Consider the following 12,500-nt stretch of genomic DNA (forward strand, 5'->3'; position numbering starts at 1 on the left):
GCTGTAGTGAAAACCTTTGTTGATGTCGTCATGGTGATACTTCTTGGGCTGTAGTGAAAACCTTTGTTGATGTCGTCATGGTGATACTTCTTGGGCTGTAGTGAAAGCCTTTGTTGATGTCGTCGTGGTGATACTTCTTGGGCTGTAGTGAAAACCTTTGTTGATGTCGTTGTGGTGATACTTCTTCTTGGGCTGTAGTGAAAACCTTTGTTGTTGATGTCGTGGTGGTGATACTTCTTCTTGGGCTGTAGTGAAAACCTTTGTTGTTGATGTCGTCGTGGTGATACTTCTTCTTAGGCTGTATTGAAATGATGTTGTCGTGGTGATACTTCTTCTTGGGCTGTAGTGAAAACCTTTGTTGATGTTGTCGTGGTGATACTTCTTCTTGGGCTGTATTGAAAACCTTTGTTGATGTTGTCGTGGTGATACTTCTTCTTGGGCTGTAGTGAAAACCTTTCTTGTTGATGTCGTCGTGGTGATACTTCTTCTTGGGCTGTAGTGAAAACCTTTGTTGATGTCGTCGTGGTGATACTTCTTCTTGGGCTGTATTGAAAACCTTTGTTGATGTCGTTGTGGTGATACTTCTTCTTGGGCTGTAGTGAAAACCTTTGTTGTCGTCGTGGTGATACTTCTTCTTGGGCTGTAGTGAAAACCTTTGTTGATGTCGTCGTGGTGATAATTCTTGGGCTGTAGTGAAAACCTTTGTTGATGTCGTCGTGGTGATAATTCTTGGGCTGTAGTGAAAACCTTTGTTGATGTCGTCATGGTGATAATTCTTGGGCTGTAGTGAAAACCTTTGTTGTTGTCGTCGTGGTGATACTTCTTGGGCTGTAGTGAAAACCTTTGTTGATGTCGTTGTGGTGATAATTCTTGGGCTGTAGTGAAAACCTTTGTTGATGTTGTGGTGATAATTCTTGGGCTGTAGTGAAAACCTTTGTTGTTGATGTCGTTGTGGTGATACTTCTTCTTGGGCTGTAGTGAAAACCTTTGTTGTCGTGGTGGTGATACTTCTTCTTGGGCTGTAGTGAAAACCTTTGTTGTCGTGGTGGTGATACTTCTTCTTGGGCTGTAGTTAAAACCTTTGTTGTCGTCGTGGTGATACTTCTTGGGCTGTAGTGAAAGCCTTTGTTGTTGTCGTCATGGTGATACTTCTTCTTGGGCTGTAGTGAAAACCTTTGTTGTCGTCGTGGTGATACTTCTTGGGCTGTAGTGAAAACCTTTGTTGATGTCGTCGTGGTGATAATTCTTGGGCTGTAGTGAAAGCCAGTGCCTGTCACCACAGATCACACGCTGTGTCCACCCCAGCGGAACGTCACGTAGACCCGTTTATAATGTCAGGGTTTTCTTTGGGGGGGGGGGGGGGGGGGGAAGGGGGGGGGGAGTCGGGTTGGGGTGGTGGTGGTTGTGGAAGATCTTGTTGTTGCTGTTGTTGTTGTTGTTGTTGTGGTTGTTGCTGTTGTTGTAGTTGTTGTTGTTGTCGTTGTTGCTGTTGTTGTTGTCGTTGTTGCTGTTGTTGCTGTTGTTGTTGCTCTTCTTCTTCTCTTGTTGTTCTTCGTCTTCTGTAGTAGTAGTAGTAGTAGTAGTAGTAGTTTGTTATTGTTATGTTGTTGTTCTGAGTTGCTGTTTTCGTGCTTCTCCTCCTCCTCCTCCTCCTTCTCCTCCTCCTCCTCCTTCTCCTTCTTCTTCTCCTTCTTCTATTGTTGTTCTTTGTCCTTTGTGGTCGCTGATGTTGTTGTGTTGTTTTAGTTGTTTTTTGTTGTCGTGGTTCTTCTTTCTCCTTCTGCTTCTCCAGCTGCATTGAAGAGAAGAGACCACACCTGTCGCAGCAATACCTGGCTCAGTGGACCCACCACCCGCTGTGTCCCAACACCTGCGGAGCGACACGTAGACCTGTATGTGTCAGGTTCTTGCCTTGTTTGGGGGTGGGAGGAGGTTGGCGGTGGTGGAAAGTCTTCTTCTTCTTTCTTGTTTTTTTCTTCTGTAGTATTTTTTTTTTTTTGGGGGGGGGGGGGGGGGAAGATAAGGGGGAAAAAAAAAACCGCGTGTCACCAAATAGCGTGAGGACTAGTGTGCTCCATCCAGACAGTACATACGTCGGCGCAGGTGTCAATGGCACACAATCCCGTTTACAAGTGACTGCCGTTGTTTTGTTTGTGGACTTTGCTGTCTCTGTGAAACTTCATCATCTTCTTCTTATTCTTCTGCTGCTTCTGTTGTTGTTGTCGTTCATCTTAATCTCTTTTTTTTGTTTGTTTGTTTCTTCCTCTCCTCCTCCTCCTTCTCTCTCTCTCTCTCTCTCTCTCTCTTTTCTTCCCCCCTCCCTGTTCCCCGTCCCCCCATGTTGACCAATGTTATTGGAGACCAGAAAAAAGTCACTGCTCTATCACCATGAACTTTAACTCACTCAGTACGGCCAGTCCTCTCTTCTCCTCTACACAGACCCCTCGGATGTCCAGTGGGTGTCTGAATGACCCAACCTTTAGCTTCCGTCGTCAGAATTGTGGTATTCTTTGTCAACATTCACGTCTTCAGTATAAGAGCCTTCCGCTTGCAATATTATGATGATGGTAATTGGGGTGAAACGCTGTTAACATCGTCTCTTTCGCCGTTCGTATGGAGAGAGTTAATACCTTTGATAATAATCATCTTCACGTGTGAATGTTGAAATATGAGGGTGTCATTATGTGCATGGGGATGGAGGGAAGGATACTGGGGTAGGGGTGGGGACAGGGAGTTCTTGTAGTTTGTTGCTTTGTAGTTGTCTTTTTCCATTAGTTTCTCATGTGATTTATTTTGTGGATTTTTGTCGTTGATATGTTTCTTGTTAATGGTTTTGTGCTCAACTGTTGTTTTTTTATGTAGCCCTATCCCCCACATCCGTCATGTTTTCTGTCTTTATACCCCAGGGCTGGGTGGAAAAAAGCGTGTTTTTCTTTTCTCGTTACCCTGGTAAAATGACTCTCTCTCTCTCTCTCTCTCTCTCTCTCTCTCTCTCTCTCTCTCTCTCTCTCCTTCTTCGTCTTCTTTTTCTCTTCCTTTTCCTCCTCCTCCTCCACCTCCTCCTCACTTCTGTTTTCTTTATCACCATTATATTCTTTTTTCCTTCAGTTTTCCTCCTCTTTTACCCCACCCCCACCCCCCACCCCCACACCCCGCCACTCACCTCCCATTCTTTCTTCCTCCTCACTTCCCATTCTCCTCCCCATTTCCGTGTCGCATTTTGAAGTAGCAGCAGCAAGAAAAGTATCAGTGACAGTGTTAAAAACGAATATCTCTCATCACTGGAATGCATGGTGCTCCAGCAAATCACACTCACTCACTCACTCACTCACTCACTCATTTCCTCGACCGCTGGGGTCGTTGGGGGGACATGAGGAAGATGTCATAGTTCGCCACGCCGTTCTGTTGGCAGCTGTCGTGAGGAGATCTGGCATCGTCATTTTTGGTCCATTCCTTGACGTTGTCGGACCAGCTCTTTCTCTGCCGCCCCCGTCTGCGCCCTCCCTCTACAGTCCCTTGCAGGATGATTTTGGAGAGGGTGTTATGTCGTATGACGTGACCAAACCATGCCATCTTCCGTCGTTTGACAGTCGCAAATGGGTTTTCAAATCATCAGCTGGACATGTGAAGCTGTGAGGTGGTCACTGCAAGAGGGTCATGTAGCATTCTGTCAAGAGTTCAGTGCTTGCTAGTTTTAGTGTTCTTTGTTGTTGTTGTTAAACGAGGCAATAGCTAAATGCAAGAAAGAATCGGCTCCTGGCCCAGACAAAGTTCGTTACTCAGACATCAAGGAGCTATCGGAAGAAGACAGAAGCAAACTTTTCAATCTATATCAAAACAGTCTCCACAATGGACAGGTGCCGGAGGACTGGACACACAGCTTCTTAAAACCCATACCAAAACCAGGAAAGGACCATCGTCAGGTAAGCGGCTACCGGATCCTAACCATGCAAAACATTGTTGGAAAGCTCATGGAACGCATGATAGCCAGGAAACTTGCAAGGGATCTTGAACACAGGCACATTCTCCCTTCAAATCAAGGTGGTTACAGAACAGGCAAGTCCACATGGGAAAATGCAGCTGCTTTTGCATATGAGGTGTATGAAGGATTTCAAAGAAAAGAAGAAACACTAGCAGTAGCAATTGACCTTGAAGATGCCTACAATAAAGTCCAGTTTGCGCACCTCATGGAGCTGCTACTAAGGTATGGAGTAAGTTTGACACTGACAAGATGGATAGCAGCAGCGCTTCAGGAAAGAACCGTCGTCCTACGCCTCGGAGATTGGATGTCTGCACCTTCTAAACTATCCATGGGACTGCCACAAGGGTCTCCACTCTCTCCTGTCCTCTACAATGTCTACACGAAGGGCCTTGCAGACTTAAACAACAATGGAATTGCTCGGGTGCTTACCCTTGCGGATGACGGCCTGGTCTTCAAAACTTCAAAAAATGCTCAGGAAAGAACTGAAGCCGTCCAGAAACAACTAAACAATATTGCTCAATGGTGCAAAGACACAGGATCTTCCATCAATCCAGCGAAAGCCCAAACGTTGCTGTGCACCCTCAACAACAAAACCGCGAGCAAATCACCACCTTCTGTGTCATTCGATGGGATTCAAATTGAGAAAACTGAATGCCTACGCTACCTAGGAATACACTTCGACAGGATGCTGACCTTCAGAAAACATACGGAAAACACTGTTCTCAAATGCAAAAAGGGCCTTTCAGTCTTAAAAGCAATGGCAACCAAAGGAATTGAACAACGCCACCTCTTCCTGCTATACCAATCACTCGTCCTCAGTGTGATCGACTACGGACTTGGGCTAACAACACCGTCTCAAAGCAACCTCCTAAAATTAGAAAGAGTCCAAAATAAAGCTATGAGGCTGATCCTTGGAACAACAAAAGACACGCCCACAGAAACCATGCGATACCTGCTTGACCTTCCTTCAGTGCAGGCCAGAAACAAGTTAGAACAGGTCAAGACCTACTTCAAAGCATTAGAAAACCCTCAAAACCCACTGCATGACGCAGTCAAAGAACAAAAAGGCAGCCGTCTAGGACGAGGAAGATCATGGATGGGGCAAGCAGAAGACACAATCCAGCTAGTATGCCGACTTCAAGACCTGAAAGAAACAAAAGAATGGGAGAAAAACCCCGAAAACCTCAACCATCTATTCAACACAGTCATTTCACCCACTCTAGGAAGACATTGTCGGGAATGGCCAGAGGGCAAAACTGATGCGGAAGTGAAGCTGCTTATAGAAGAAAACAGTAAAGAAGAGGACATCATCATATACACAGATGGCTCAGTCACCAAAGACCAGTCTGGCTGGGGATTCACTGCGAAACAAAATGGAAAAACAATTTGGGAAGAGAATGCTGCCTACAAAGTCACAACCTCCAGCCTAACGATGGAAGTTGAAGCCGTGACACATGCCCTCCAGTGGCTATCGTCCTTCCATACGCCCGGAAACCAACATGCCATGGTCCTAACCGACTCAATGAACCTCATACAGAAAATTGAAAACGGAATGGGAAGCCCAGAGTGGCATAACGCAATGCGCAACTTTCAGATTAAAAAACTCACATGGTCATACTGCCCGGGACATGCAGGTGTTAAGGGAAATGAGCGAGCTGACAGACTTGCTGGTAACGCAACACCAACGAGCAGCCTACATCTAGGAAAATCGGAAATCCTCAGAAAAGTCAAAGAATACCAAAAAGAACAGGTACAAGGCCATCACACCATTGATCGCCTCAAAGAAATAAAAGCAGAGAGAGGGAGCGGCCGCAAATCTAACATGAAAGGTAGAGCACGATGCTTTGCAAATCAAACAAATATCGGCATCATTTCCAAACCAACATTGCGCAAATTTCTTCAAAACGGAACAGAGTCTCTGTGGGCCTTTCCAAATACAATAGACCGAGCAACACACTAGATGCCACGTTCTTGGCATCAGAGATCTTTTCCCATCCCTCTTGCGGCCAGTCAGTGGCGGCTGTGTGTGTTTGTGTGTATGTGTGGGTCTGTGCTTTTGAGTGCGTTTGTGAATGCGCGAGAGTGAAATTGCACACAAGTGTCAGGAGAGATATGTGTACGTGTGTGTGTGTGTGTGTGAGGGGAGGTGGGAGTGCGGGGGGAGGTGGGGTAGAGGATGAGGTATGTGAGTGTATGCATGCCTACACTGTGGGAGCAACAGGATATTGGAACGTGTATATATATATATATATATATATATATATATATATATATATATATATATATATCTTTGTATGTACGTGTGTGGGGTTGGGGGTGGGAGATATGGGCGTATGTGTGTGTGCTTGTACAAGTAAGTGTTCATCTCTGTGAGTGTGTGTTTGTGTGTGTGTGTGTGCCGTGGAAGCTGCGATACGTAGACTAGAAATAAGTGTGTGGAGGAGGGGGTAGAGGAGGTGCAAGGTAATGTGTGTGTGTGTGTGTGTGTATGTGTGTGTTGGAGCTCATGTACGTTTATATGTATTTGACTGTGCTTTCATATGTGCTTGTACAAGTAAGTGTTCATCTCTGTGAGTGTGTGTTTGTGTGTGTGTGTGTGTGTGTGTGTGTGTGTGCCGTGGAAGCTGCGATACTTAGACTAGAAATGAGTGTGTGGAGGAGGGGGGTAGAGGAGGTGCACGGTAATGCGTGTGTGTGTGTGTGTGTGTTGGAGCTCATGTACGTTTATATGTATTTGACTGTGCTTTCATATATGTGAAACTGCATGTCTGGTGCATTTCTGTTATGCATGTGTGGGTGTATGTGTGAATGTGTGTCTTCATATTTTACATTTATTTGCTTATTTATCACCATTGTTGTCTTATTTATTTATGTTTTATTATTATCATTTTATTAGTATTACTAATATTATTACTACTACCTTTTTCTATATTATAATTATTATTTATTTATTTATTTATTTATTTATTTATGCAAGCTTATCTATTATTTATTCCCCCGTTGGTTTTTTTTTTTTTTTTTTTTTTTTTTTTGTGTGTGTGTGTGTGTGTGTGTTCTCAAGGCCTGACTAAGCGCGTTGGGTTACGCTGCTGGTCAGGCATCTGCTTGGCAGATGTGGTGTAGCGTATATGGTTTTGTCCGAACGCAGTGACGCCTCCTTGAGCTACTGAAACTGAAACTGAAACTGTTGTTGTTGTTGTTTTTTCTTAACTCACTCAGTACGGCCAGTCCTCTCTTCTCCTCTACACAGACACCTCGGATGTCCAGTGGGTGTCTCAATGACCCAACCTTTAGCTTCCGTCGTCAGAATTGTGGTATTCTTTGTCAACATTCACCTCTTCAGTATAAGAGCCTTCTGCTTGCAATGTTTTGATGATGGTAATTGGGGTGAAACGCGGTTAATGTCGTCTCTTTCGCCGTTCGTACGGAGAGAGTTAAGGGGGGGGGGGAGAGATTTTTGTTGTTGTTTTTCTTGAAGAAAATTACTTGTTTTCAACAACGAATATGACAACATAGCCCACTGGAACGTTTTTTAAGCCAAAAACATAGTAATCCGCCATACTGTCGGGAGAACTTTGTATAATTCTATGTAATTATGCAAACTCCCAATGAACGAAAAATGTTTAAACCGTACTTATCGCGAGAAGCCGCCGAAAGCTACTGCACTTTATTTTATTTATTTATTTATGTATAGTACCCGAATGACAAAGAATTTTTAACAACGACAGCAATGAGACCCAGTACAGCCCTTGCCGGGAACGGGAAGACAGGGGTGGGAGGGGGTGGGGGCGGCGGAGGTGGGGGGGGGGTAGGGGGAAGGCGGAGGGGGGGGGGTAGGGGACAACAGTGGAGAGGGGAGGGAGAGGGGCGCTGGGAAAGAAAGGGGTAAGTTAGTGGTGGTGAGGTACAGGTGAGGGGGGTGTTGGGGTGGGGGGGTGGGGGGCAGTTATTACTCTCTCTCTCTCTCTTTCCCACGTTTAAATCACCAGCTGATGTCATGGTCCTGGCGGACTTGGAGAGACAGTCCGAAGCAGTAGTGGTAGTATTTGTATTTGTATTTCTTTTTATCACGACATATTTCTGTGTGAAATTCGGGCTGCTCTCCCCAGGGAGAGCGCGTCGCTACACTACAGCGTCACCCTTTTTTTGGGTATTTTTTTCCTGCGTGCAAGTTTTTTTGTTTGTTTTTTTTGTTTTTCCTATCGAAGTGGATTTTTCTACAGAATTTTGCCAGGAACAACCCTTTTGTTGCCGTGGGTTCTTTTACGTGCGCTAAGTGCGTTCTGCACACGGGACCTCGGTTTATCGTCTCATCCGAATGACTAGCGTCCAGACCACCACTCAAGGTCTATTTAGTGGAGGGGGAGAAAATATCGGCGGCTGAGCCGTGATTCGAACCAGCGTGCTCAGATTCTCTCGCTTCCTAGGCGGACGCGTTACCTCTAGGCCATCACTCCTCGTGTGTTGTGATAGGTCGTATTGTGTTTGTTTGGATCGGTTTGGATTGCATCGCATCGCATCACATTGTATTGTATTGTATTGTATTGTATTGTATTGTATTGTGTTGTATTGTATTGTGTTGTATTGTGTTGTATTGTGTTGTATTGTGTTGTATTGTGTTGTGTTGTATTGTATTGTGTTGTATTGTGTTGTGTTTTGTTGTATTGTATTGTGTTGTGTTGTATTGTATTGTGTTGTGTTGTATTGTGTTGTGTTTTGTTGTATTGTATTGTGTTGTGTTGTATTGTATTGTGTTGTGTTGTATTGTGTTGTATTGCATTGTGTTGTATTGTATTGTGTTGTATTGTGTTGTGTTGTATTGTATTGTGTTGTATTGTATTGTATTGTGTTGTATTGTATTGTGTTGTATTGTGTTGTATTGTATTGTGTCGTATTGTATTACTTTTTGTCACAACAGATTTCTTTGTATGAATTTCTGGTTACTGTCCACATGTCCACATGGAGAGCGCGTCGATACAACGAGAGCGCCACCCCATTTCCCCTTCCTTTTTTTTTTTTTTGTTGTTTTTTTGTTGTTCTTATTTCATTTTATTTTATTTTCCTCTCAAGGCCTGACTAAGCGCGTTGGGCCGGGTTACGCTGTTGGTCAGGCATCTGCCTGCCTGACCCCCCCAAAGGAGAAAGCATTGTCAGTGGGAAAGGTAGCTTGTCAATGCCGCCCCCACCTCCTCCCCCCCCCCCCACACCTCCCATTCTCTCTCCCCTCTCCTACCTAACCCCCTCCTACCACCCAACCCCACCCCCCACCCCCATCCCAACGGCGACAATTTTCATTCCCTAGTAGGAGGCGTCACTTACCAAGTCTGTGTGACGATTTTTACACACTCCCATCTCTCCCTTCATCCACCCTTACCATGACGACCCCCCCTACGCCCCCCCCCCCCCCCCCCACCCCCCCACACCAATTAAAACCACGACTGAAGAAGGTGGGGAAAGGGAGGAGGGGAAGAGGGGGGAAGAAGAGGGTGGGGGAGGTGTGTGGGGGGGTGGGGTGGGTGGGGGGGGGGAAGAAAGGGTGGGTGGGAGGAGGGGAGTGAGAGAGAAGAGATGGAAGGAAGGAGATAATGATAGGAACTAGAAAGGGGGTTGTAACTGGTGTGGGGGGGGGGGGGGGGGGAATGAGGGGAAGACGGGAAGGGGGTGGTTGTACTCAGGAAGGGAAATCGAGCTATTTTTGGAATGTTTGTTGTTTTCCTCCTTTAAAAATAAATCAGGCTGGTTGTCTAGAATGTGTGGAAAGGACAGGCAAGAAGTTTTTTTGGAGAAAAAAACAACACCCCAAAATATATATATACACATACCCACACTCTGTGTGTGTGTGTGTGTGTGTGTGTGTGTGTGTGTGTGTGTGTGTGTGTTCACTTATTTCTTTTTTTGCTATTCTAGATAACTAAATAGATAAATAAGATGATTGTTTCCTCTCGCACCTCAAGAGAAAGACCACAGAGAGAGTCGGAGAAGAGGGGAAAAAAAGGCTGTTTCCCTACCATCACCACCCACCCTTCTGTTTGGGTAGTAGTGGTGGTGGTGGTGGTGGTGGTGATGGTGGTGGCATGGGGTGGATGAGGATAGATCGGGTGAGAGGAGAGAGGGGTGTCGGTGGTTTGGGGTGATGGTGGTGGTGGTGGTGGTGGTGGTGGTACCATTCCACTGGAGTTGGTAGGGGTTTGTGGGGAGACGGGGCGTGACGGTTAAGAGGTCCGGGGCGGTGGGGGGGGGGGGGAGGGGGCAGCAAGGGAGGTGGGCGTGGTGTGTGATAATAGTGGAGGAGGGGGATTTAGGAGGAGGCAGAGGGAGGGTGGAGAAGGTGACCCCGCCCCCCACCTCCACCCCTCCACACGCCCCCCCTTCACTTCCCCCCTCCCTCCCCCTTCACCTCCAACCTTGTGTGACGTGACAGCCTGATAAGCCAAGCCAGTGAGCGTGGTTGGTTGGTTGGTTTGGAGGTGTGTGCGTGCGTGCGTGCGTGCGTGTGTGTGTGTACGTGTGTGTGAGTACGTGTGTGTCAGCTCGTTGGGGGGGGTTTATTTAGTGTGGAGCCAGCAGAGGAAGTAGATGAATTTTTCTTTGCCCTTCTGTTCCAGTCAGTCAGTCAGTCAGTGTGGTGATATTTTGGTGCAGAGTGGGGCAGGCAAGACAGACACCGTGTGTGTATTACAGTCATTATACCTTGTCCAGTCCTGTACTGACGTAGATTTTTGTGGACTGATTTTGTTTTTTTGGGGGGAGGTTTGTGTGTTTTTCGCTTTATGCGGGTTGTGTATCAGTGCTGTGTGTTTTTCGCTTTATGCGGGTTGTGTATCAGTGCTGTGTGTTTTTCGCTTTATGCGGGTTGTGTATCAGTGCTGTGTGTTGTATTGTGCCGCGGTGAGTTTGGACAGGTTTTTTTTAATTTTTTTTTTTAAAGTGACATTAGAATGTGGAGAGAAGAAAAAAGATGTGGGGTGGGCCGTGTGTGTGTGTGTGTGTGTGTGTGTGTGTGTGTGTGTGTGTGTGTTTCCATGTGCGTGCGTAACTGCAAAGAGTGTGAGCTTATTTGTTATTGGTTCCTTTGGCAGCTGGTTTTTAGTTATAATTCCGGTGAAAGTCTCTCTCTCTCTCTCTCTCTCTCTCTCTCTGTCCGTGTGTCCGTGTGTGTGTGTGTGTGTGTGTGTTTGTTTTCAGTCTGAGTGGTAAGATTTTTGGCTGGGTCTAGAGCGCAGCACGGATATATGTGTCAGTAAATTGTCTTTTCGGGAAAATTTCGGGAAGTTCTCTTTGAATTTATGGACAGACGTTTGTATCCATCCTATCAATATGAAGACCTTTAGACCTGTAACTTGAGGTCTTTTGCCCGCTTGAAATGGGCCGGGAAGTGAGAGTCCCCATCATTGTGCACTGAGGCAACTACCGAGGCAACCATGTATTTGTTCTGTATTGTCCATGTGTTCTGTATGGCTTATTCAGGATTAAAGAGGCTATGCCAGTCTTGGATAAAAGCTAATTTGTGTTTGCACATTTCTTCTGTCTTTGCTGCTGTGTGCACATGTCAGATGATTGGTATAAAGACAGGCCCGGCGCTTCCTTTTTTGAGGAAGTGTCTGGGTTTGTTCCAATATATACCTTTTATTTACCTGTGTGCTAGCTGAATCGGTAGCGTAAGCATCACTGACTTGAAGTTGTGTACCTTGTGTAATGGTGAGAGTTACCACTCTTTGCTGTTTGTATGGACTGGGTTTTATAAATCTAACAGTGCGCAAAGCTTATTAAAGAATATTTAAATGAGTTTTGTATTTAAAATTTTGAAAGTAAGTGTCAACACGATTTCTAAAAGTATTCACTGTTCCTGCAGAGACATCTTGTGGCAGATTATTCCAAACATTTGTTAGTCATGTATTCCAAACATTTGTTAGTTTTTGCTTTACAACGATTGCGTGTTGTGTGATGCTACGCGCGACTGAAAAGTCCTTACAGTTTTTATGTTGATGTTTTGTTCAACATTATCTTGGTTTCTTCTGCTTCGAAGTAGTGAAATTTACATCAGTGCTCTTGAAGTTATATGCTGTTCATATCGTTATTTTTTGTGGTTTTTTTTTGGGGGGGTGGGGGGGGGGGGGGGGTTGGGGGGGTTGTTGTTTCTAAGTACTTGTTTATACCTACACACACACACGCTACACCACATTTTCAGGGTAGATAATTCAGTTTCTGTTAATTTACATGAAGGTGTCGCTGTGTTCGAATAAATCCATATACGCTACACCAAATGTGTCCGGGCAGATGCCCGACCAGCAGCATAACCCAGTGCTCTTGGGCAGGCCTTGAGTGCATGATATATGTGTGTGTGTGTGTGTGTGTGCAATGGTTTCTCCAGTCAATGGGAAATAATTTACAGCATAGTCTTTTGTGAATGACTATGACTCTCAAACTAGGAGGCAAAATTGCACTGGCTCTTAGTGCTGCAGCCTTGTGGGCTAGTTGGCCTTTGGGAACCATCCCAACGCCGACTGTCCTAAAACCC

At 45.5% G+C, this 12,500-nt stretch overlaps 1 protein-coding gene across 6 annotated transcripts in view; it reads left to right on the forward strand.

Annotated features, from left to right (window-relative positions):
* Nucleotides 1–12,500, forward strand: part of LOC143285072 (globin-like) — a 135,755-nt gene that overhangs the window by 73,873 nt on the left and 49,382 nt on the right. The window contains exon 1 of one of the 6 annotated variants that reach the window (XM_076592270.1): nucleotides 10,510–10,650. The exons of the other annotated variants lie outside the window; for them this stretch is intronic. The gene's annotated coding sequence lies outside the window, so the exon portion shown is untranslated. Of the gene's footprint in view, nucleotides 1–10,509; nucleotides 10,651–12,500 lie in introns of those variants that run through there. 6 annotated transcript variants of the gene reach the window in all.

The sequence above is a fragment of the Babylonia areolata genome, chromosome 8, assembly GCF_041734735.1.
Source record: "Babylonia areolata isolate BAREFJ2019XMU chromosome 8, ASM4173473v1, whole genome shotgun sequence".
NCBI lineage: Eukaryota > Metazoa > Mollusca > Gastropoda > Neogastropoda > Buccinidae > Babylonia > Babylonia areolata.